The sequence below is a fragment of the Anopheles funestus genome, chromosome X, assembly GCF_943734845.2.
Source record: "Anopheles funestus chromosome X, idAnoFuneDA-416_04, whole genome shotgun sequence".
In the NCBI taxonomy this organism is placed as follows: Eukaryota; Metazoa; Arthropoda; class Insecta; order Diptera; family Culicidae; genus Anopheles; species Anopheles funestus.
The window spans coordinates 19535615-19560913 of NC_064597.1; the positions used below are offsets into that span (position 1 = coordinate 19535615).

The following is a 25299-nucleotide window of genomic DNA, read 5'->3' on the forward strand; positions in this document are numbered from 1 at the left end:
GACATGCCGTGAAAATTAATGGTTAAGAAATATTGTGTACAAGATGTTTAGAATGCATTTTTTACAATACTAGTTAATATGCCCGGTGGTGCATGTGATAAACGCCAGTCCACACGACCGGACCGGGTTCAAATCCCATCCGGACCGTCCCCCCGTAGCAAAGACTGACTATCCGGCTACGTGGTACAAAATAAGTCTAGTAAGCCAGAAATGGCCGGCGTGACCTGTAAGGTCGTTAAAGCCAAGAAGAGAGAGAGAGAATAGGCCCGGTTACATGCCTACACAACAGATCTACGTAATGCCGATGTATGTTCTAAGGAGTTTTCGTCACATCTAGTAGAAGTTTTTTTTTATCATGCTGAAAATGTTCTGATATAATTACGGCTTACGTTGGCGATACTACGCTACAGTGAAATCCAGCCTTACAGACTGAACATGCCAATTTGCTTCGAACGTTAGGTGAATTTCATCTGCTACAACCAAAAGGAAAAATAACCTGTGAAACAATTTTTCATCAAATCGAATGATTCCTTACCCTTCACCGCGAGCTCCTAATAACCGATTTGAGAATTACTCGTTCGTTTTGAGGATTTCAAAGTTGGTCAAGGCCAATGTCAGCCCGGCCATCGTGGTTTTTAATTGCTTCTTTTTAACCATCTAAAATGTTCAATTTACTATCTTGGCTCCGTCAGAATTTCTTTACAATACTTCTGCTACAATCGCCGAAACAGGGAAAATCCAAACATTGAAGACGTTCATGGAAGGCTTAGAAAATTCCGTTCAAGATGCACATCGGGTCTCTCCAGTTTTGGTTTCATGATGTGCCATTGTAGGATCGACCACAGAAAAGAAATATTTTCGGAGCGTATGACATGTTTTCCTTTTTCTACAATCATTAAAAATAGAAAATTGTTGAATAAAATGTCTAATCAAATTCAAAAATTCCCTACCCCTTACCGACTGCAAATCAGATCTGTTTAACGCAGTATATTAATGGATGTTTTCACTGTTTTTCAAAATTTGCTGTAGTCAATGGTGGTCCGGTGGACCGGTTGCCCGGTCCTGGTAATATTATCACCATCTTCACCAGCTATTCCTTTTCTCCTGTATGGGCATCACCATTTACTCTCCTTCTTTTTTTTTAAATTCACTACAACTTGAAGAGGTCTTGGCCAGCCATTGCTAACTTTCCTTGGCTTTATTAACCCGTAGCGAGACAGTCTGTCCTGCGTACGTAAGTTTAGCCCGGAAGGGATTGGATCGCCCGTTCTGTGGTGTACAAACCCGCGCCACTACCATTCAGCAATTCCCGCTCAGCAATTAGAAAATGACAAATCTTCGTTGAATTGCTTCAAACTAATATTCTGCTGTTAAAATGTAGTTAATTTTGCTTTCTTGAACTTTTGCTTATTTTCACTTGGCCAACACACACTCTTTAAGCCGCACCACTTGTACTATTTGTTGAGCCAGCCTACTTCGAAATATTTAGCATCGTCCTACCGTAAAACATCGTTTGGTATAATAAATTCACATTTCTATAAGTTGAAGTAGGCTTAGATCCTGTACAACAACCAAAAAACGACACCAATCTAGTGAACATGCAGGGTTTGTTGATTGAGCTTTCATATTGGGCAAATTAAAGTTTTACAACAGTGGCTTAGAAAAACCGGTATGCCAACACTGCAGTAACGCTGCGTTACTGCACGAGTAGAATTTATATAGCGATTTTTCTATGAATATGAAAAAATTGTATTAAATTTATTTGAATTTATTTGATTAAAATTATTTGAAAACTTAAATAAATTAATAATTTGAAAATTAATAAAGGCATCACTTTAAAACAATGTCATGAAACAGTCAAACTCAAATTTATTTTCCTCGTATTTTGGTTCAGTAAAAAATACCTTATGTTGTTCTTAATGATACAACCCGGTACCTTTTCACCGCTCGATATCTGCTCAATTATCTGACAGATGCCGGCTTACAGCTTAAGGTTTCTAACTTAAACCGTGATGTGCCCCATTATTGGATGCTTTCTGTGGAATGTCGCTATTTCGTGCTCCACAAACTAAAGCAACAAACCATAGTTTAGGAAGCAAAAACATATTTTATTTTTTGCTCGGTTAGAACGGCCTGGCCGTATCAAGACTTATTTTACCACGTAGCAGGATAGTCAGTCCATGCTACGGGGAGACGGTCCGGATGGGATTTGAACCCGGTCCCTGCCGTGTGGACGGGCGCCGTTTTTCACATGTACCACCGGGCCGCCCCTAACAAAAACAAATTTAAGCAAAAACATATTTAATAATATCACTTTTTGTATTTGATTAAGGTCTCTTATTCTGTGTACCTTCACCAGATGGTGAAAATTTTGAATCTGTGGCGACCCTGGCGCCCCCTAGTACGTAATCTGCGCACCAGGATAAAAAAGGTTAGGTGGGAATTGTGGGACCACGACAGTAAGATCCTGAGTGGGATCGATATAGGTTCGGCACGCGGCACCGACAGTATATAAGCCGATGGTTTACTGCGAGAATCGTTCTTGTGTGGGGGTTCGTCCCCTTGTAGTGTAATACCACCTTATAATACTCCGTCGTGTGGCGAAAATGAAAATAAAGTAGAACGTTTCCCACTAGACGGAATCCAAGAGTAAAAACATAGCCACGTCCTTGTTTCCCTACAACGACCTTGCGCTATAAATCACTATAATCCAGTTTTGCGTCATAGATTCCCTTACATTGTTCAATACAAAGGTACAAACAATATACCTAGTAGTCGAAGATGTTCTTCAGTCCTTAGCCACTGAATGTTTCTCTGGTTGGACGAGATACATACTTCTATGTTTAAAGCGAATGTCTTTTCCACGTTCAATTTTGCTCCTGAACATAATCCGAAAGCTTCAAAGATCTATCTCACAGCTTCTATTTTGGATGAGGAGGTAGTCATCACCGAGCATATCATCAGCATATGCAATGACCAGATTAACCAGATCACAGCACACGCTTTCTGGTCTGGTGATGAGGGGCAGGATATAGAGGAAAAACAAATGCATTGAAAGTGGGTCACCCTGACAGACTGATCTCTGGATGGGAGAGGGTGGGGAAAGTGTACCATTTACAAGGATTCGGGAATAAGATTGCTCATCAACTATCTGTAAAAGTCTCAGTAGTCCCGAACTGAAGCCCAGGGAGTTCATAGTCGCCAGCATATTTTTTTTCTCGACTCGATCAAAGGCCTGTGAGAGATCAAATGAGACAAGCTTACCGGCCATCTTTTTTGACTTAAGCTCCATAATTCTCTCCTTAACAGAGAACACAGCTTGAAATATATTTCGTGGCTTATTGCTGCATTTTTGAGCTGCAGGTAGTATATCCCTTTTACTGATAATACTATTCAAACGCAGTTTTAACATCCTTGAAAATACCTTATAATCTGTGTTAAGGAGAGATAGCGGCCGATAGCCGGTAATCATGTCTCCAGCTCCTTTTTTCTTCACAAGCACAATGACCCCATCGACAAAATATTGTGGTATATTCCCACTAAGGGCTTCGTTGAGAATCAAAGTAATTTCTCGTCGTATGATCCCAATCGTACGTCTATAGAACTCGATGGGAATACCATCTGGACCAGGAGACTTTCGAGATGCCGATTTTTTGATTGCATGAAAAATTTCTTCATACGTAAATTCGTCCATGCATCGGTTGTTGATTTCACAGTCTTCAGGGATTACGCGTCTGCAGGTAAACGAATTTTCTATATTGGTCGGCTCAGCACTAAATATACTCCTGAAGTGTTCAGTGGCATACCGAGAGATTCTCTCATCTTCTTCAAGACTCTCATGGTGAGTTACAATATTAGATATCAGCAGAACGCCTCTGGAGGAGAAGCAGTTTTGCTTTTATTCTATTTATATTTACCAATACTTCGGGGTTTTTCAAATATCTTTCATAGGATGATTTTAATTCCTGGTATAACATGTTGTAATGCAAATGGAACTCGGAGTATTTTTGGTTTGTTTTCCATCGGAAGAATGATTTAATCCGAGGTTAGGCAAATTCTATCCACCATTCTATCCATGACTTGAATTTTTTTCTCTGTTTTGTCCAATTATTCCATTTACTTTTAAACTCATCTACATTTTCTGTTGTTAATATATGTGGCCTCATTTGCCAAACTCCACTTTTATTTCCTTGCGATAAATTTGGGAGACAAAGGCGCAAGGTGAGCGCCTTATTGTCCGAAAATGACGTCAAGTGCATGTCTGTGGTTCTTACAGGGTATCCCGCAATTTTTTGACACTTTCCCATATATTTTTGATTTCGTCCCACAATCTTTTGAACACACCCCATAAATTTTTGATTTCGTCGCATAATCTTTTGAACGCTTCCCGGAAAATTTTGATTTCGTCCCAAAATCTTTTGAACGCTTCCCATATTTTTTTTATTTCGTCCCATAATCTTTTGAACGCTTCCCAGAATTTTTGAATCTGTCCCATAATCTTTTGAACGCGTCCCAGAAATTTTTGAATTCGTCCTATGGTTTTTTAACAGCTTCCCAATGATTTTTGAATTCGTCCCAAAATTTTTTAAAAAATTATGACGAAAAATCAAAAATTCACCCAGGTTTGAGGTCATTGACAATATTGTTAATTTATGTTACGTAACACAAATTTGACCCCCTTCTCCCCCTCTGTAACAAATCACAACGCTAGAGGGAATCCCCTCCCCACCCCTTCGAGCGTTACGTAATAAATGGACGCCGCCATATCGTTGTCAATTTTGCCTTAGACATCGTACTCGATAATGCAGTCGCTTCCATCTCTTTAACCGATTTAATGAAAGTTGCACGCCGTTGTCGACAACGAGTTCACGACGTCGATATGTGAGGGCCGTACGGTGAGGCAGGTAAAAAGGACTCCCCATCTTTTCTCGAAACGTCGACCCACACAAACCATGATGGGGCCGAAGTAGTTAATTCCTGTAAAAGAAAAAGGACGGGTTAAAGTTGCTAGTCGAGCGGAAGGCAACTCACCCATTATGGGATTTCTCGGTTTGGTCTTCCTCAGTTGACATGAGAGACAATTCCTCCTTACTCGGGCACATACTCTTCCCAGCACCAGTATAGCATAGCCTCGTTGACGATCGTCTTCCGATTCGCCTGACCGAATCGTCTATGGTACTCCGCCACGATGAGCTAGGCACAATCGACAAGCAGATGATCGAGATGAGCAAAGGTGACACGAGTTACAGGCCGTGTAGCTAGCAAGGATTCCGAACTGACGACAGGTGCGATCTGCTCCCTTGCCGCGATCAATGAACAATTATTATTGTCGTGCGGTATTAAAGTATTAACCTCAGATATTGGGACAATTTCTTGTTTAACAGTTACATCTTGGTTATTATCAATGCAAGTGTTTGTAAAGTAATAAGAGAAAGACCATACGTTGTGAACTTTAGTTTCTATTGTTTTATTATTTCGATGTTTGGAGGATGAACCGTTTAGATCTCTATTGCTGAGGTACTAGGCAGCACCCTACTATGTAGGATCACAAGTATAAGTAGCCATTATCTATCAGGCCACACCCTAATTGATCCCTATGGTAACGTTGATAACAGCAACATATTGCGTCCAACATTTTAAGCTCACTTTGGAATAATTTCATTTCATAAAAGCAATAACAGCAATACAGTCTGACTGTTAGTCTTGTTAATTTATTCGTCACGAAATATTTGCAAAATTTGCAAAATCCGGAGGCTGTTTGCAGCATTGTTACTTTCGGGAGCTGTTGACAAAAGCAACGTCGATGACGATTGACAGGAGGATGACAGCCGTGCGCGTGAAACGAGCCCGCTTTACCAAACGCGAGTGCGCCTGCCGGTATGCACTCAGGAAGATGAGTGCTATGTCGATGACCGACAGGCGAAGGCGATGACCGAGGCGATGAGCGGGCGCGAACGAAAATAGGAGTTTGTAGCGAAGAAACATCCGACAGAGGAAGACGTTAATTTTTTTAATTTTTCTGCTTCTGCTTCAAAACAATTTGTAAAAGTAATAAAAGGAACAATATTAAAAAGCGCGAACTCCTAGTCGGGTTATTTGTTGCCCTGTTGCGTTTGCAACATTTTAAAAAATTTAACACAATTTACCCAGTTCGGTAGCCTTCTTGTGTCCTTACGAGTGGAAGCTATTTGCCACACATACGATAGAAGTACGGACAATTTCATTCTTGAGGAAAGTCGGAAGAAATTACAATCGCGTTGTCTGTGCGTAGTGTGCGTTGCTGGTTACCGCGATTCGAGTGATTATAAGATTCCTGAGGAAATTCGGAACATTTATTAATCGCGGAACGCTCGTGAAAACGGACAAAAATGGAGACTTCAACGATGGAGAACCAACAGCCTTGCACGATCTGTAATGCTGTTACGACCGATAAAATGGTCGCGTGCGACGCTTGCAACGACTGGTTCCACCTCGGGTGCGTAAACGAGGATGAAACCGTGTTTAATCGCGAGTGGCTGTGCAGGGTTTGTAAACCAAACCCAAACGAGGAAAGTATAGCAGCGTCCCCAGCGGTTGGAAGCCAGCCAGCCACGATGAAGGAGATCAGCCGGCTGTTCGAAGAGATCAAGGCGTGCATGGAAAAGTGTAACGCCCCGCAGAGCAGCAGTTCGATCGACGAAACGTGCGACGCGTGCAACCAATCCAGCAGGGGTGTGATGGTGAAATGTGATGAGTGTGCTCGGAAGATCCATCTAACGTGCATCGAAAACGACGAAACCACGCATGGAAGAGGATGGAAGTGCTCCAAGTGCGCGTCTCAGCCGGTGCCCATTCAGTCTAGTACGATCGTCACCATAATGGAGAGACTGTCGGCCATGGAACGAAAGATGGAGACGAACCGCAGCAGAGTTGAACCACGTGCGGCGTATGGATTTCCGCACCCTTGTTCTACCGTGTACGACCACACTCACTTCACCAACGAAGGAGAGCTGACGCGGAGCCAGGCTTCCGCAAGAAAGGTAGTAAGTGGTAAGCTGCCTATCTTTTCAGGTGATCCCGATGAATGGGATATGTTTTTCGCATCATTTGAGGAATCAACCCGGCTTTGCGGCTATAGTGATGGGGAAAATATGCAACGCTTGCGAGAAGCGTTGAAAGGCCACGCGTTGAAGGCCGTGAAGCGCCGTCTCTACTACGGAGACAACCTGCCTGAGGTTCTCGAGACGCTGAAAACAATGTACGGTCGACCAGAGCTCGTTATCGGCACGCTTCTCGATAAAATCCGCCATGCACCGTTACCTAAAATGGAGAAGCTAGAAACTCTAGTTGAATATGGGCTCGAAGTAGAGGAAATCTGTGCAACAGTCAGGAAAAGTGGCGTGGAAAACACGTATGATGGTCCTCTGCTCGAGGAATTGGTAGCTCGCCTCCCAGCGGTACTTCGTCTGAACTGGGGTATGCACTGCGAAACCCTTCCGAGCACCACTCTGGCACAGTTTGCGCAATGGATGACGAAGGTGAGAAACGGAGCGTTAAGAGTAAGTCCTAGATCCACTTTGCGCGAGGAAAAGCGGGTCCTGAAACACGTCAACGTTCACTCGCAAAATCCAACAACGACTCAGCCTCGACAGAAGGTTGTGGTGACGAGTCCAGCTCAAGCTGAATCGAGCCAAGGTGGTTCGAGAAAATGTGCGTGCGATGAAGAGTGCAACCGTCTGACTGAATGTGATGCATTCCTGCGCATGAGTGCAGAGAATCGCTGGAAGTACGTCACAGAGCATCACGTGTGTAAGTGCTGCCTACGACGACATCAAAGCCAGTGCCGACTACAGCAATCCTGCGGAAAGGTAGGATGCTCGAAAAAACACCACACACTTCTCCACAGCTACCACAACGAAGAACGGAGTTCCAAGTACGAGACGAATAATTCTCATTCTGCAGACACGCATCGTGAGGTGTTGCTCCGATACGTTCCTGTTACGCTACGAGCCCCTGGCCAAGAAGTGAACGTGATCGCGCTGTTAGATGAAGGATCGTCGGTGAGCCTGATGGAACACGCCCTAGCCAAGAAGCTCGGCATAAGCGGTAAGCCGAAACCTCTTTGTCTTAGCTGGACCGGAGGCCAGCACCGCGACGAGCCGGAGTCGATTGAGGTCAGCATCAACATTTCGGGCATTCGAGAACAAGATCGTCAGTTTGAGGTCCCAGCAATTCGCACTGTCCGTAATTTAGGGTTGCCTACTCAGAGCCTTGATATGGACCAGTTTGGGGGAAAATATCAGCATCTGTCCCAGTTGCCAATACCATCGTTCGAAACTGCTGCACCACGGATTTTATTAGGTATGGATAACTACCATCTAACCCGTCCTCTTAAAACCGTAGAAGGCTACATCGATGAACCTGTCGCCACGAAAACGCGCCTCGGGTGGGTGGTATCCGGACGATGCGACGGACAGAGACACATTCCAATGAGACCCGAAGTCATATCATCGCACCGAGCGCGGCTTTGTGATTGCCGTGATATCGAGGTAAGAATCGATAATGCTTTAAAGGGTAGCTTTTCTTTAGAAGAACCTCGGGGTGTATTCCACGAGGTCATCCGGTCCAAAGAAGATGAACGAGCCTTGGAACTGCTAAGGAAGAAAACCAAGCTAACGGAGGGTAGATACACTACGGGGCTATTATGGCACTATGACGACACAGCTCTTCCAAAAAACCGATCCCTAGCATTGAAAAGAATGGAATGCCTCGAGCGGAAGATGAATAGGGACAAAAAACTCAGAGACGTCATGAATACAAAGATGAAGGAATATGTAGCAAAGGGCTACATCCGCCTGCTAACCCCTGCAGAGAAGCTTTCGAACCATCCACGGGCATGGTATCTACCCATATTCCCTGTGTTCAATCCGAACAAGCCAAATAAAGTTCGTATCGTGTGGGACGCGGCTGCCACGTTTCGGGGACATTCGTTAAACTCAGCACTCTCCACGGGGCCAGACCTTCTCGCTCCTCTGTCTAGTGTCCTGCAACGTTTTCGGGAACGAAGAATAGCGATCGCAGCAGATATCTCTGAGATGTATCACCAGGTCTGTATCAACGACGAAGACCTTCAAAGCCAACGTTTTCTTTGGAAATGGAGTAACGAGCAAGCCGAACCGGATGAGTACATTATGCTTCGAATGACATTCGGTGCATCCTGTTCGCCAAGCTGTGCTCAATATGTGAAGAACGTCAACGCGAATCGATTCAGAGAACAATACCCCGAAGCAGCGAAATGCATAACAAATGACCACTACGTCGATGATATGTTGGCCAGCGTGGAAGATGTGGAAGAGGCCATCAAATTGGCGCAAGACGTTACCTTCATTCACTCGCAAGGAGGATTCCCTCTCCATAATTGGATGTCCAACTCGACGCAAGTACTCCAAGCTGTCGACAGCAGTACGCAACACCAAAAAGACCTTACTTTAGAGCCCAGTTCAACACCAAATAAGGTTCTAGGCATGTGGTGGGACTCGCAAAGTGATACCTTTTGTTTCAAAACCCCGGCATCGGTACATACCTTCCTAGATAGTAAGACAGTGCCCACCAAGCGTCAACTACTAAGCTTGCTTATGTCGATATACGACCCGTTAGGACTAATTGCGGGTTTCTTGTTTTTCCTCAAAATAATCTTGCAAGAAGTTTGGAGAGCAGGAATAGATTGGGACCAAACGATTCCACCGGCTCAGTATGAAAAGTGGAGAAGTTGGTCTAAATGTTTACCGGAACTCGAAGGCATTTCAATCCCACGATGCTATCGGCGACAAATCGAACTCGACAATAATAATCTACAGCTTCATATTTTTGTAGATGCAGGGATTGATGGATTCGCCGCAGTCGCCTACTTCCGTTACGAACAAAAGGGAAACATCGAGGTCGCCCTCGTCGGTGGAAAAACAAGAGTGGCGCCTCTTAAGTACGTGTCAGTCCCGAGATTAGAGCTTCAAGCCGCCGTGTTGGGCACTCGCTTAGCACATGCCGTAAAGAAAGCCCATCGTCAGGAGGTTAGAAGTACGTGGTTCTGGACCGACTCAAAAGATGTAATCTGCTGGCTGCGATCCGACCATAGAAGATACAGTACCTTCGTGGCACATCGAGTAGGAGAAATCTTAGAAGAGACCGACGTGAATGAGTGGCACTGGATATCAACTCATTTCAACGTAGCCGACGAAGCTACTAAGTGGTCCAAGCTCAACACACACATAACGGCAAGCCAGTGGTTTGCTGGACCAGCGTTCTTATCTTCCTCAGAAGACAGCTGGAATACCGAGTCAGTTCCGGTATCAACTACTGAAGAGGAACGAAAAATTGTCAACACTCACGTTGCCTGCTGTGTAATAATCGATTTCGAACGTTTCTCCCGATGGAAGCGTTTGTTAAGATCGGTTGGTTATGTAGGCCGTTTTCTCCATAACAGTCGACGACCGTTGGCCCGACAAACTGGACCATTAACAGCTCGAGAACTGCAAATAGCCGAACGAATCATAATCAAAGAAGTGCAGCGCAACACGTACCCTGAGGAATATCGCTTGCTCACAGACCAGACCACCATCACCGCTTCAAAGAAACTGCCTCGCAACAGCCCTCTGGTGAAACGCAGTCCGTATATGGATCCGGATGGATTGTTACGAGTCAGGGGAAGAATCGACGCATGCAGTCAAGTAGGTCACGATACCAAACGACCCATTATCCTACCGAAGGCTGGAAAAGTCACCGATCTTATCGTGGACGATTATCACCGACGGTACAGGCATCAAAATCACCAGACAGTCATCAATGAGGTACGACAAAAATATGACGTTCCTGCTCTAAGAATGGCCTGTCATAGGGTGAGAACCAATTGCCAATTTTGTAGAGTGAGGAAAGCCGCCGTATGCGAACCCATGATGGGAGATCTACCAGTCTCTCGATTATCCCCCTTCTCCCGCCCGTTTAGCTACACCGGAATCGACTATTTTGGGCCATTCATCGTAGTAGATGGACGCAAGACACAAAAGCGGTGGGGAGTATTGTTTACCTGCCTCACGGTGCGCGCGATACACATCGAAACAGTTCCCTCATTGTCGACCAGTTCGTGCATCCTAGCGATACGAAACTTCATCGCTCGTCGCGGAACGCCAGTCGAAACCTTTCAGATAGAGGGACTAATTTTGTCGGTGCAAGTCGTGAACTTCGAGAGGCCCTAAAAGAGGTAAACGTGAATGAGATGATCGAAACGATGGGCTTACCGGACACAAAATGGAGCTTCAATCCGCCAGCGGCACCGCATTTCGGGGGGGCATGGGAGCGACTAGTTCGGACGGTAAAACAAACTCTACGCAATATCGAGTTTACGAGGCAACCGACGGACGCTATATTGAACAGCTGGCTGATCGAAGTCGAGCACATCGTGAACGCTCGTCCGTTGACGGATGTGCCAGTTGATAGTGAGGAAGATGCCCCAATAACACCTAATCACTTTCTTTTAGGGTCGTCGGCTGGAGTAAAACCCTACGTTACACTTGACGACTCACCAGATACGATACGCAACAATTGGAAAACGTCGCAAATCTACGCCAACATGTTTTGGCGAAAATGGGTAGCAGCCTACCTTCCTACCCTTACCCGAAGGACGAGGTGGTACCAGCCACGTGAACCACTGAAAGAAGGAGACGTAGTCCTGATCATCGACGAAAATCTGCCACGAGGTTGTTGGCCCAAAGGTCGGATAATCCGCGCGATACAATCCAAAGACGGAGCAGTTCGGCGAGTACATGTGCGTTTGGCAACCGGAAAAACATGCGAACGACCGGCTGTTAAAGTAGCAGCTATCGACATCGACCAACGAGGAAGTGTTTCAACAAGCTGAAACACTGGGGGCCAGTGTTGACAAAAGCAACGTCGATGACGATTGACAGGAGGATGACAGCCGTGCGCGTGAAACGAGCCCGCTTTACCAAACGCGAGTGCGCCTGCCGGTATGCACTCAGGAAGATGAGTGCTATGTCGATGACCGACAGGCGAAGGCGATGACCGAGGCGATGAGCGGGCGCGAACGAAAATAGGAGTTTGTAGCGAAGAAACATCCGACAGAGGAAGACGTTAAATTTTTTAATTTTTCTGCTTCTGCTTCAAAACAATTTGTAAAAGTAATAAAAGGAACAATATTAAAAAGCGCGAACTCCTAGTCGGGTTATTTGTTGCCCTGTTGCGTTTGCAACAGGAGCACTATCAGCATCAATATGCTGATTCTTTTCTTCGTCCCCGATATATAAAAAATCAGTGTCATCCTTCATGTGTTCCTAGTTCCTCGAATGCTATCTGGAGCTCTGGCCTCCAGACAGAATGGCCCAGACTATTCCTTTCTGTCGGGAATTTTCACGTGTTTCCGCGACTATTGACATTTTTGCGTCTGCATAGAAGCTGGGATTATGTTCCACAAGCGCTCTTTTTTTGTTAATCCTGTTTTGTTCATCAATCGAAAGAATGTGGAATGTGTTGTTGATGTGGACACTGGTCACACTTGATATCGATGCGGCACGATACTATGATACTGTAACGAAAAGTAGTAGTTGAATGTGTTGGTTTAGTTTCTTTCGTGAGATATATTACCTTTTTCTTTGTTGTTCTATTGGATGGTGGTCTTATGGAGGAACTCGTTTCATCTGCAATATACGAAATGTTGTTGGTGTAACTGAATGAATATTTGGACAACGTTTCACGTTTTGTTGAGATATATTTATTTTATTTATTGAGTGTAAATACACTGCTTGGACGATTGCTGCTGCGTCCATCACGAGACGATGTTTTAAATTCGGTTTATTTTCTATTAATGTCCACGAAGTACTTTCCGAAGTTACGATGTTCCGGGTTAAGGAGTTCCTTGGGTGTTAGTTTGTGTATATAGCCTTTAACCAAGTATTCTTCGAACGTACGACGTGTCTTGAATAATGGGATTCACTTTTTCTACCCTACCCTACCCTGAATATTTTCATAGTCAGGCACTGGGATTTGCGCTAAGTGAGAATATTGTTTACGTAGGTCTTGTGCGACTTTTCTGCATGGGACTACGTAGGTCTCAAGTAATTCTTACGTCATCAAGTTCGTTTCCGTTTCCTTTCATCTTTACTCTAGCTCTTCGGCTTGAAGTATACCTACTGTTTGGCCGTTTTATCTTTCGTGGATCGTGATGACGCTCCAGCAAGAGTTTATTGGCTATAGTATTATCAATACTATGATTTGGAGGGTTTTAATAATTTGCTCCATTTTCTACTGATCAATTTCACCGGGACAAGTTCTGGTGGTGCGGTTCACTTCAAAGGCCGGGGAATAAAATTTTGCACAGATACCCCCTTCTTTGTGTTATCCCTATTCTGGATTCGCAGCTGTGCAGTAAATGTAATGCAACTAAACGCATGCAACAAATGAACCCTTTGTACAACACGTTTTGTCACCGAAAGCAATACTAGCACCAAAAAGTTGAGTCTTGTTCTGAAGTTTTCAGCGTGCGATGAGATGGTTGCATTGACAGAATGATGTATAAGATTTTCGCTTTTACTAATGCCTATGATCGATACATTGGCGTTGTGAATCTTGTTGGATAGTCGCTTAGATAATACTGTAGACATAAAGTTAGACATCGAACCTGAGTCCAGTAATGCTCTAGCTTTGAAAACAATGCCGTCGTCGCATGTAACGTGAACCATTGCCGTATGCAATAGCACTTTGATATTAGTGTTACATGCGGTGATAACCACTATCAATTTATGGAGGGTTGAAACTTAGCTTAGCCTGATGAATGTGTAATAGCGTATGATGCCGTTGTTCGCACTTATGGCACCTAAACTTCGATTGACAGCCGTTTGCCACATGTCCGGTCTGGTCTTAGATCGGGGGATGCATCGATCATTGAAATGAGTCGATCCTTGAAGCTCAGTCTCTCGGTTAACTCGGTGGTATTCTCGTCGAAGGTTAGTAGATCCAACGTTGGTAAGTGGACAAGGATGAAATAGACACATCAGCTGTGTTCACTGGTACCGATGCAATCGAATATTGTTTTACCTTTGAGGTTAGGGAACCTTTCGCCTTACAGTAACGCTCAAACAACATATTTCGTTCTTTAAACAAAAGCACTATGGCAGTCTCCTCCTCTAAAGTCCCCAGCTTGAGATTGGCAGCTTCAAAGGAGGTCCACGATGATTCCAACTGAGATAATCGAACGTTTACCTGTAGAAATCATTTTCCGTGAACTGGTTTATAAACTCTTCGAGTGCTTCAATCTGAAAATGTGATCGCATCGTGGCAATTCGTGCTAACAATTTCTTCGTGTCGGTTTGGCAAACAAGGTTTGGCTTCCATTTGTAGCCATCCTTCACAACTTTTCCTTCTTTGCCAAAACCAAGCTAAAAATCATAGAGTAGGGTTAGATAGAAGTTGTTACAACGCTTACACGTGGCGTAATGCTTATGATACCGTATCATATTCCTATGATACCGTATTATATCCGTGTGATATAACCAATAATGTTCGATTTGCATAGTCCACAAATCCGGTTCGAAGGACCAAATGATAATGTTAACTGTGGGTTCGGAATTTTGTAGGGTTCAACACTTTCGTGAAATCGGATGCTGCTTGGTTTTTACACATTTTGCTTTATTAGTAATTTTTCCCTCATGGAACTGTTGTTGTAATGTTACACTGAGAGTTACACACACTGACAGCACTAAGCTGCCTTCGCCCATGCAGCACAACTGCACACTGGGCAAACGCCAGGACACAGAGACGGACACAGGGGCGGTAACAGAGGCCTTATCTTGGGTAGGGGGACGCTCGATGCTCTTGAAATAAAAACACTAAGTTACGTGCTGGACATTCAGTCGTGCAACTGCTTATTGCAACAATTGTAGTTGCCAGCCAGCACCACGTGGAGGCCATTTCAGCATTTGAAAGCCAACTGAAATGATAAAGAGTTATAAAAATGGTTCGAAACAAATAACAACAAAGATTCTTATTCCCTACGCTGATCCTAAGCTGGTCCTACTCTGCTTTTGAGACGTCTATAATGGTTGAAAACACTTTTGGATTATACCGTTTGAATCCAAATTCCCTCACATAAGAATCTATACTACCTTTATGTGGCTTAAGATTTTATATTGATTATTTTTTATATTGATCAGCAAACAAATCGTTTATACTGCGATAGTCGAGTTCCATCAAGCATTATTTATAGAAAACGTAAGCACTACAAACTTTAGCTTCCGCACACTACTAGTGACGAACGCTGAATTTGTTGACATTTCAGCTTCGTCCAATCTGTCAGAAATCAAACCCTTATCGATCTCGATCATTCGATCGACGCTGAATCACAGCTGAAGTAATGATATTTGTTTGTGAAATAACAAGTGAAAGACCCTAAGTTGTGAACTTTAGTTATTTCGACGTTTTGCTACTAAACTAGCAGGATGCCTCAAGCCGTGGTAGCTTCTATCTGCTATCTGACATATGATTCTCGCGGAATTTAAATTCAATTAATGTCTTTCCATAGGGACGTTTACAACGACAAGCTCAGCAGCATTTTGTTGTACACTTATCTGCGGCTCTTTAGCCTTAGCACATATCGTTGTCAATTTTGTCTTAGACATTGTTAGACATTGACTCGATAATGCAGTCGCTTCCATCTCTTTAATCGATTTAATGAAAGTTGCACGCCGTTGTCGACAACGAGTTCACGACGTCGATATGTAAGGGCCGTGCGGTGAGGCAGGTAAAAAGGACTCTCCATCTTTTCTCGAAACGTCAACCCACGCAAACCATGATGGGGCCGAAGTAGTTAACTCCTGTAAAAGAAAAAGGACGGGTTCAAGTTGCTAGTCGAGCGGAAGGCAACTCACCAATTATGGGATTTCTCGGTTTGGTCTTCCTCAGTTGACATGAGAGACAATTCCTCTTTACTCGGGCACATACTCTTCCCAGCACCAGTATAGCATAGCCTCGTTGACGATCGTCTTCCGATTCGCCTGACCGAATCGTCTATGGTACTCCGCCACGCTAAACTACCCCCGTAGCAAAAACATGATAAAAGGGCGCCGCTTAATACCGTCCCTTAGAAGCTCTTAAGCGGCTGAAGCAATGGCAATGCGATATGACGCTAGCTCTTAAGGGACGGAAAACTTGCATGCTGCCCCTCCGCAGGCGTTTCATGCGGCTTTATGCATTTTTTTCCAACCTTCTTATTTTTATCCTTTTTTCTCCTGCTTCTGACAGGTCTAGAGACGGACGATTCGATCCGAACCTGACAAAAAAGTTCCGATATTTTACTGGGTCGATCCGATTCGATTCTTTTTCTGAAGTGAAACAGGTTCACGATACTTTAGGTTCGACTCAAGTCAGATTCAAAGATCCGACATTTTTACAGGTTACAGAGAAATCCGCGTATCTCAAATATCGATGACACTCGAATTTGCTTTAAAGCATTGCTTATGTGTCGTATTAAAGAATCGAATATTTATTTCCGCGTTACGAAGTACATTCAATATTGATATTTCTCCATTTATTTATTCCAACAAGTTATGTGCTATGTGAACGAATTTTTTTTAAAAGCTGGAAATATTTGCACAGAAAAAAGTAGCAGAATGAGCTACCGAAAAAAAAATCGAACAATTAATTTATAAACCATTATTATAAAAATTAAAATAAATCCATAATTACAAAATACTAATAAGAAAATGTAATTAAAAGAAGCTTTGTGGTTCATGTGTAGGGCATAACTTTTCTTATATGGAAAAAAATAAATATATATAATCGATCTTTTTTAACCCAGGTTCACGATTCGATACTTTTAAAAAAAATCGAGTTCCGAACCGATCCTTTTTTTTGAAGAACTTTTCCAACACTAGACAGGTCGTTGGTTTTATAAGGTCCCAACAAGCAGAATAGATCTCTTTAACAATACAAAGTGTTCGCCCAGAACAAAAGTGTTGTTTGCCAACACTGATGACAGGACAACAACGACGTTTGACAGAGGCGAAAATGGTTTAGCGCGAGGCGAAAAGGCAGTTTAGGACCAGCGCCATCGCGCTGCTGTAATAGCGTCAGTTCATTACCAGATTACAAGCCAAACACAACGTAGGAGCTAAAATTCGCGTAACAAAGAATACAAAATTTCTCGCAATAACGCGTTCCGCGAGTAGCGCGCGAACACAAAGTGTAGACTTAACAATTTGTTGCAAAGCGGTTATTCAATTATTCATCATAGAGGGTTAATTAACTACATTTTGTTTCAAATGTTCCAACATCGGGTAAAAATAAAACTCTAGAACTTTTTCTATATTCTTCTTCTTGGCTTAACGACCTTACAGGTCACGCCGGCCATTTCTGGCTTACTAGACTTATTTTACCACGTAGCCGGATAGTCAGTCCTTGCTACGGGGGGACGGATTCCGAACTGACGACAGGATATAGATGTTGATTCCATATCTGATTCAGTAGCGGCTTCAGACAAGACCTCCATCGGTTTCAATATTTCTTTGTCTTTTTCATGGATATTGGATTTTAGCACTTCGCAAGAGCTTCGCAAGATTTAGCAATTGATCTGTGGAATGATCCCATTTAGTGAGAAAATTAAACAAATGCAGATTAGAACTGAGAACTGAATTTAATGTATTTTATTTTTCTGTGTGTGGTGCATATTCAATAACCTGTTCAATAACCATATTCAACACGAAATTCTGAGCTTTGTATTATGTATGTATTCATTGCGCTGTGATCAGCCAACCCTTCTTCAAGAGAACTAAATGATACAAAATCGTATGTTAGTAAACAACATATGGCACACAATTGTAAATAACATTGTATCAAATTTCATTCATACCTTGCAGAAAGGGTATCTGATGTTGATTTTAAAGCAGATGTAGGGTACGGCCTAGTTCGGGAGTTTGGGATGGGAAAGTAGGAAGGAAGACAAGAGTAGTCGATGGACAAGCCAACAGACCACCTTGAGGAAGAGTGGAAGGGAAGCCAAGAGTAGTCGATGAGCAATCTAATAGACTAAACTTGATGCAAGGGGAAGGGTACCAGGAGCGATTGATGGATAGGCCAACAATTCAAACCTGGAAGAAGAGAAAGAAAGCAAACATCTGCAATTTTAAAACTATGACAAAGAATTTCATATGTGTAAAAATACTCAAATGCTTTTGGAACTTGTTTTGTGTATATTTTTTGTCGGGTCCTGATCGACCCTTGACGTGATTCATTTGGGATGTATATTGATGCGCATATTAAACTAGTTAGTTTTAGTCTTCTAAATTTAGAACAACAACTCACTTTCTCCGATAGATCATATATGTATATATAAATATATTTCCATGAACAATGTTAACAGTGAGTGACGGGAGAGAAGAACATTAAGATGCAGTCATGTATGACTTTACAAAATGGGTTTTTTAATTGCCTTAAAGACGAGTTTGACATTAGAGTCGCATTGCGGATACACTGTGGCGTGGTCTGAGAAGATGATGATTTGTTTTTTTCCTAACTATCCTAACCTACCTTATCAAAACTTCTAGCTATAATTCATGTAACGGAAATATTGTACCCAAGGGGAATGGTGAGGCCGCACATCGGTCATGAAATCTAGAGCTAGCCAATCTTCGGCTAGGCTTCGTTTAACGGCTTTACACCAGCCAACTTGTATAGTTCTGTGTTCAGCGTGAAGCGGCTTGTGGCAGTTATCATGCGTAACAATTTGTTTAGCATAACCTGGAGTCTACTGAGATGGGTCATTGCACACGAATCCCACACTGGACTCGCATATAGGACAACTGGCATAAATATTTGGTTAAAAATTGCTATTTTGTTTGCCATTGATAATCGAGACCTACGGCAGATCAGTGGATACAAGCACTTGAGAAGAGAATGTCCCTTGGTCAAGATATCCTCAACATGATTTCGAAAGAGCATTTTATGGTCTAGCAAAACTCCGAGGTATCTTACCGAAGAAGTCCACTGTACATTTATTCCGTCGACAATAAGTCTTGGATTCAAGGGGGGCACGAGCGTTTTCCTCAGGCAATGAGGGGTAACATGTAGGTGGACAGAGCACCAACCCATTATACACACACCACAGAGAGAAATTGTTTACAAAACTCTGGAGATATCGACAATCGGAAGACGAGGACACGGGAAGAAAGATTTTTATATCGTCAGCATAAAGGGGATGTCCATCAATTGGAAGAACATTGATGCAGTCATTGATAAAAAGGTAGAAAAGGATAGGACTAAGTGCACTTCCCTGAGGGATACCAGACCACCACAAATGACGAAGAAAATGAGTTGTCCAATATAACTGTATAGGATCGATTTGAGAGAAAGGATCCCAACCAAGATAGAATTGGATTTCCAAATCCAAGTTTTGCGAGTTTTGCTAAAAGTAGAACATGGGGCAAACTATCGAAGGCTGCTTTAAAGTCGGTATAAATTACGTCTACTTGACTTTTACGGACGATGTTGGACATCACAAAAGACACAAAACACATAAAATTTGTCCAAGTAGAACGTTTAGGCATAAAGCCATGCTGGTGGGGAGAAATGTACTTAGTCACTATAGGAAGGATATACGATTGGACGATGGATTCACATAGTTTAGACATAGCACAAAGGATTGCGATACCACGAAAATTGGACGCGACTGAACGATCTCCCTTTTTTAAAAATAGGACATATCCAGGAACCAACTCATTTTTGTTTCAATTCATTTTCGTTTCAACTCACTTATTTACTCTTTTAGCAACTCGACTCACCACGGCTACATGTTTACACTCATGACCCTGTGGGCAATTTGAGAGAGAATCCCATACAAAATTTTGGCCTTGTTCTCGCTTTGTTCTGGCTTTAGAGGTACAACCAAAACAAGGCGAAATGAACTACACGATCGTGACGTCACTAGTGTTTTGATTTGATTTCTCTTCAAAATGGTACAGTGGTGTTCAAAAAAAAGTAGTAAGACGACGAAATATTTTTTTTCACAACATTTTATTATCACTTTTTTATAATATTCCACACAGTAAATTCATTTTAATTTTCCATAAACATTTATAACACTCCAATCAACTGCTAGTGTGCTCCAAGGTGTCCTCAATCAGCGATTTTTCGTTGCAACGAAAACACGGCGAGATGATGGTACTCCTTAATTCCGCTCGAAATGTGGTGTTGAGCTGCAATTAAAATCATTATTAGCAAGTAGCTGACATAACACTACTAAATTAAACACATTTACCTACCTTTTATAAAGAATTGGAGCAAATATATTGCAATTTATCGATGGCTTCTCGGCACGCGTCTTTCGCTGCAAAACGATAACACAAACTGAACACGATCTACGGCGTCGCTACCTGTGTGCTTGCGAATGTGCACTTCTCCGCTCGTTATCGCTTGACCCCTCCGCTAAGCCATCCGCAACGGACCCACAAACTCGTGCGCACCGCGCTTGTCGAATATGAAGTGTGGGCACAGTGCGGAAAGACGGAGGTAGAGCGTCGCAGGAGACGGTTCATTTCAACAGCGAAGGACTAGAAGAAGGAGCACGAGCATTTTTCAACTGAAGGAGAGACAGAGTCGACATGCTAAAATCGAGTGAATTTGAGTAGCTTTGCCCACAGGGGAGTGAGTAAGTGAAAAAAGAGTCGCTAAAACTCATCGTGGTGAGTGAACGAAACTCGTTCAATACAACGTTTCAACTCACTATCTCATTCTTACTCACTTTGCACATCTCTAATTGTTACACGGGTCCCTAGCATTCCATTGCAGCTGCGCTCTCCGTATTTCTATCGTTGTGTGCGTGTAGGTTCAAGCAGTGATCTTCGGTTCACACGTACGAATTATGTCGAGGATGCCCAGTCATGCAAAAGCGAGTTCATGCGGTCGAGTTTCTTTTGTTCTCATGGTCCCTAACGGGTCTGTTCGGAATCCACCGCGGAGTCCCGGAGGAAGACATTTAGCGACCACACGCACACACTCAAACCGGGTTGGTATATAAAGCCCCGCGTAGCCACGCCCGCTTCAGTCGCCCGCGAGCGTTCGTAGCGTGTGGACCTATGCCGGATTTTAGCAAAAAAAATAAATGAATTCCAGAAAATAAAAACGCCAGGGGGGTTCCTCAAATTCACTCTCTCGTGAGAGCGTGAGAGAATCTTTTTTCCCCATACAACTTCCTTGGAGCTTTTGCTGAAATGATAGAGAACATTGGATTAGAAATTGGTGTAGAAGAAAATCATGCTTACATTTGCGCCATCCGACCAGTCGTCGAGGGGGTACGTTGTGTACCGTATATAAATGAAGCTGAATGGGAATGGATTTCACTGCACGTATGATGCAAAAAATAATTCTTTCGTGCTTTTAGATATTTTTGGGGAAAAATATTGCATGACAGGTTTGTTTCCTACCATACCACCGTTCCGATAAAAAATATTAGACGCTGTTTGGACCTTTTTAACTACCCTTAAGGTGTGGTTTTATGGAAAATTTCTTTAAACACACAGAAATACGAGGTAGCTGCTACACGTGCTATTTTTTCCCCATGAGCGTTCAGACAGACGACAGGTAACTAGCACTGTTCGTTGTCGCTACGCGCCTATACATGCGGAAGGTGTTACTGGTTGTTGTAGCCAGGTAATGAACACAGGATGCTATGTAGGTGCGACTAGGGGAAACCGAATACCTCTGGTGAGAATTGAGTCATACCACAAAGCATTGCTTGGCCAAGAAATGCTTACCGGCTAAACATAGGTAAAGAATATGAATGTAAAAGGATGCGTCGATTAGGTGTCGCACGATGGGACTACAGGCAGTGAACGATCAATTTAAAAGCTGTTTAAAAGCCCTAAATTTTTCAAAACAGTTGTTCATAAGTAGGTTAACACTGTCCTTTACACTTTTATCTAAATCGTATGTTTGAAAGAATTTAAAAATTAAATTTGTGACGCTAAAGCAATCCCCGATATATTTAATCAAAATAACATGGTTAATCAATTGTATAAAAATCTATAAAAATCTTTGAAAGATGCAAAATGTTATTCTTTACAACTTTGTAGAACATCATTTTTGTCTAGCTCTTCAACTTTTTTAGTTATTCGCTAAAAACCAAAGCCGTTACGGACGGCCGCGAGGAAATAGCTAAAGCAAGGCATAGAATTGTAGCGAAAAATACCTCGTTTTTGTAATTGAAATATAATACTATTTTATTTAAATATCTCACGGGAAAATCTTGCAACTATTAGCCCAAAGTGTGGCCAACATATTGTAATCGGTGGTTTGTAAATAAATAATAATTTTAATACAAATAAATGAAGAAAACTGAACGCGCTTTTGCACGCTACGCTACGACCATCGCGACCAAAACACCGTCCACTGCGAGCGGTCTTGCAGCTTTCCACATTGACCCATAAGGATTCATCATTCACCCGTACGATGCGGACGCGTTGCTTTCCACATGGACTCATTCACCGGCATTAAACATTCACCCGTAAGGATCGTGCAAGCGCCCGTACACTGCGAGGGCTAGCGTTGCTTTCCACATGGACGCTGTGATGGATTCCGACAGGATTCCACATGGACTCGAAAGCTTCCATATTCATCCGCCAGGATCGTGCATGCGCCCGTACGCTGCGAGCAATCCCGATGCGTTCCACATGGATTCCACATCGACCCGCGTCACGCCCCTAGGATCGTGCAGGCGCTCGTACGCTGTATACACGCATGGTGTTTTTGAATGTGTTAGTGCGTATAGACGTCGATCCCAACGCGCATTCTCGCTTTAGCAGGATGATCGTTAGTGAGGTAGAGGGAGAAAGGGCTAATTGGGATCGACAGCGTACCGTGTATATGCGTATGTGCACGTTTTTTATCTCACTTCGCCTGTAGGTAAGAACATAGCGGCAATAGTATTTATTAGCAGGCGTGGTTGAATTGCACATTGGGTAATCACTATTTCACACACAATACACAACACCAACTGTATTCATCGGCGTGTAAAAAAGCGAAGAAGTTTCCACAACATGTACCGAAAGTTTTTTTCCTCACTTCAATTCAATGCGCTTGCCGAAGCAAGCACGGAGTGAAGGGAACTAACAACAAGAACTAACACCACACGTTAATGGCTTGAAAAGGCATATAAATTCTAATTAAATCGCCACACTTGTTTGAATATTGCACTGCACAAAGCTAATGCGCACATTTGCAATCCTCCGCGCATCATACACGCACAAACAGGTTCAACATTTTCTAAGTCCCACACACGTCCATCCTGGATTTAGCGCACAGCATACTGAGCCTTTCACAATGTGGGTTTAACGCTAGAGGAAGGAGGCAGGATGAACAGTTCAGGACGAGATGCAAATAATTCTACCTTGAGCAAACTCTGTCGGTTTACACATACAATCAAAGAACCCTTCTTTTTACACGGATCAGTTCTCAAAATAGTCAAGTTTCGGAGAGAAAAACCGTAGTGATAATTTTTTTCCTAAACTTTTACCGAAACTACACGTCAACGGACCGAAATGGTCCGTTCTTCTCGCTCTCTGCACACCGGGGGGTGTTCCAATTGATCTGCGCGCCATTTTAATTTTATTGTCGAGGTGGTTAATTGAGGAACCAGTGTTCACATTGACGTTCCATGGAGTTTAATATCATTGTATCAAAGTTTATTTTCTTCGCCGAACAGGCTAATTGGTCCGAGAAACGCTGTACCACCGCTAGTTTTCACGTTGACTATAGCGGTCGACAAAAACCAGTTCCATATCCTTCTTCGGCTGACGCATTAACTGCCGCATTCTGACTTGGTGTGTCTTCTAGAGTGGCTCTTGCTGCCACGTTGTCCTCACTATGCAGCAAAAAATGATGCTTTCTACTGCATACAGTGCATCTCACGCGAGACGCCCGGGTTTTAGACAATTAGAGCACAGCTTTTTTCCTTCAACTACAATATTTCACGCCGTTGTCCCACAGTTAATGCACGGAAAGTATCACAATTGTCTATCAGGTGTGACCCATCACACTTTATGCTTTGGCTTCCACCGCCACATTCGACGCAACACGACGTTCACTGACGACTTTGCCCGTCGCCTTAGGTTTGTCGACAGCAACAGCGTTCATGACGCGCGTCTGGGCTCGCAAAAAGTTCAATAAATCGCATACCGAATTTTCATTGTTCTTTTCCACACGCCGTTCTCATTTTTTTGCGTGCTTGTGTCCAGCTTGGAAATAATGATTTGTGCCAACAGAATACCCCACTGGTCGGTGCTTTCACCAAGATGTTGCAAAATCTCCAGATTGCGCTCGAAGCATTTGATCAGCCCATGGATGTTCGCATTGTTCGCAGTCTTTATTTGTGGCCATAGCAACATTGCATTTACGTGGTGCTTTTTCAGAATATACTCAATGGCATAACGCTTATTCAAAGCAGCCCACGCCACTTCATAATTCGCATTGCAAACCGGTAATGCATCTATCACTTTTAATGCTTCCCCTTTGAGCGATCTTTTCAGGTAAAGTATTTTTTCCACCGAAGAGAGCTATTTATTGTCGTGTATTGTCACAACAAACATATCATGGTAGGATAGCCAATCGTCATACTTCCCAGAAAATTCAGGTAGTGTTAAGCGAGTAAGCCGAACCGCGTCACTTGTACTGCTGTCCTGCTCTGGTTTCATTCGCGCCATATCACCCACTTCGCCTAATTTTCGCAGGAATTGTCCTTTCAATTGAACTACTGAGCTCTCCATATTGCGTCGTTTTCTTCGGTTCTTTCTTTTGCGCCTATCTTTTTAGCAATTACTTGATATTCCCCCCAACGATCGTTCAAGAGTTCAATACGCGGTGTCAATTCCGGATAATCCTTTTCCTGATATTCCGCTAGAAATTCATCCATCCTTTGCACCGAGCGCACAATACGATCACGCTCACGTTTTGCATCGAGCACATCACAAAACAGCGCGCGCCGCACCGTGTTTGCAGATTCAGCGACATCTGAAAAACCTTCGAAAGGTTCTTCCTCATTAACCGCCATTTTGCACGACACTCAACTGAAGAACACCAAAGGACACAAATCGCTTTAACGATTTATATGAGTGGCTCCAAAACGTACAAGAACACGATAACTGATTTAGTGGTACACAATGGATTTCACACGCAATTCGCGAACAGTTCACTGTCAACCTCCGAGCTGACCGGACGCACTCTATCGAGATCAACTCATCTACGAGAGAAATACAAGTGAAGGATAAAAAA

General features: G+C 43.1%; 1 protein-coding gene across 3 annotated transcripts in view; it reads left to right on the forward strand.

Annotated features, from left to right (window-relative positions):
* LOC125769083 (uncharacterized) overlaps positions 1-22990 on the forward strand; it is a 447410-nt gene extending 424420 nt beyond the window's left edge. For all 3 annotated transcript variants that reach the window (XM_049437520.1, XM_049437539.1, XM_049437566.1), the window contains one exon: positions 21520-22990. The gene's annotated coding sequence lies outside the window, so the exon portion shown is untranslated. The remainder of the gene's footprint in view (positions 1-21519) is intronic.
* Positions 22991-25299: the final 2309 nt, after the last annotated feature.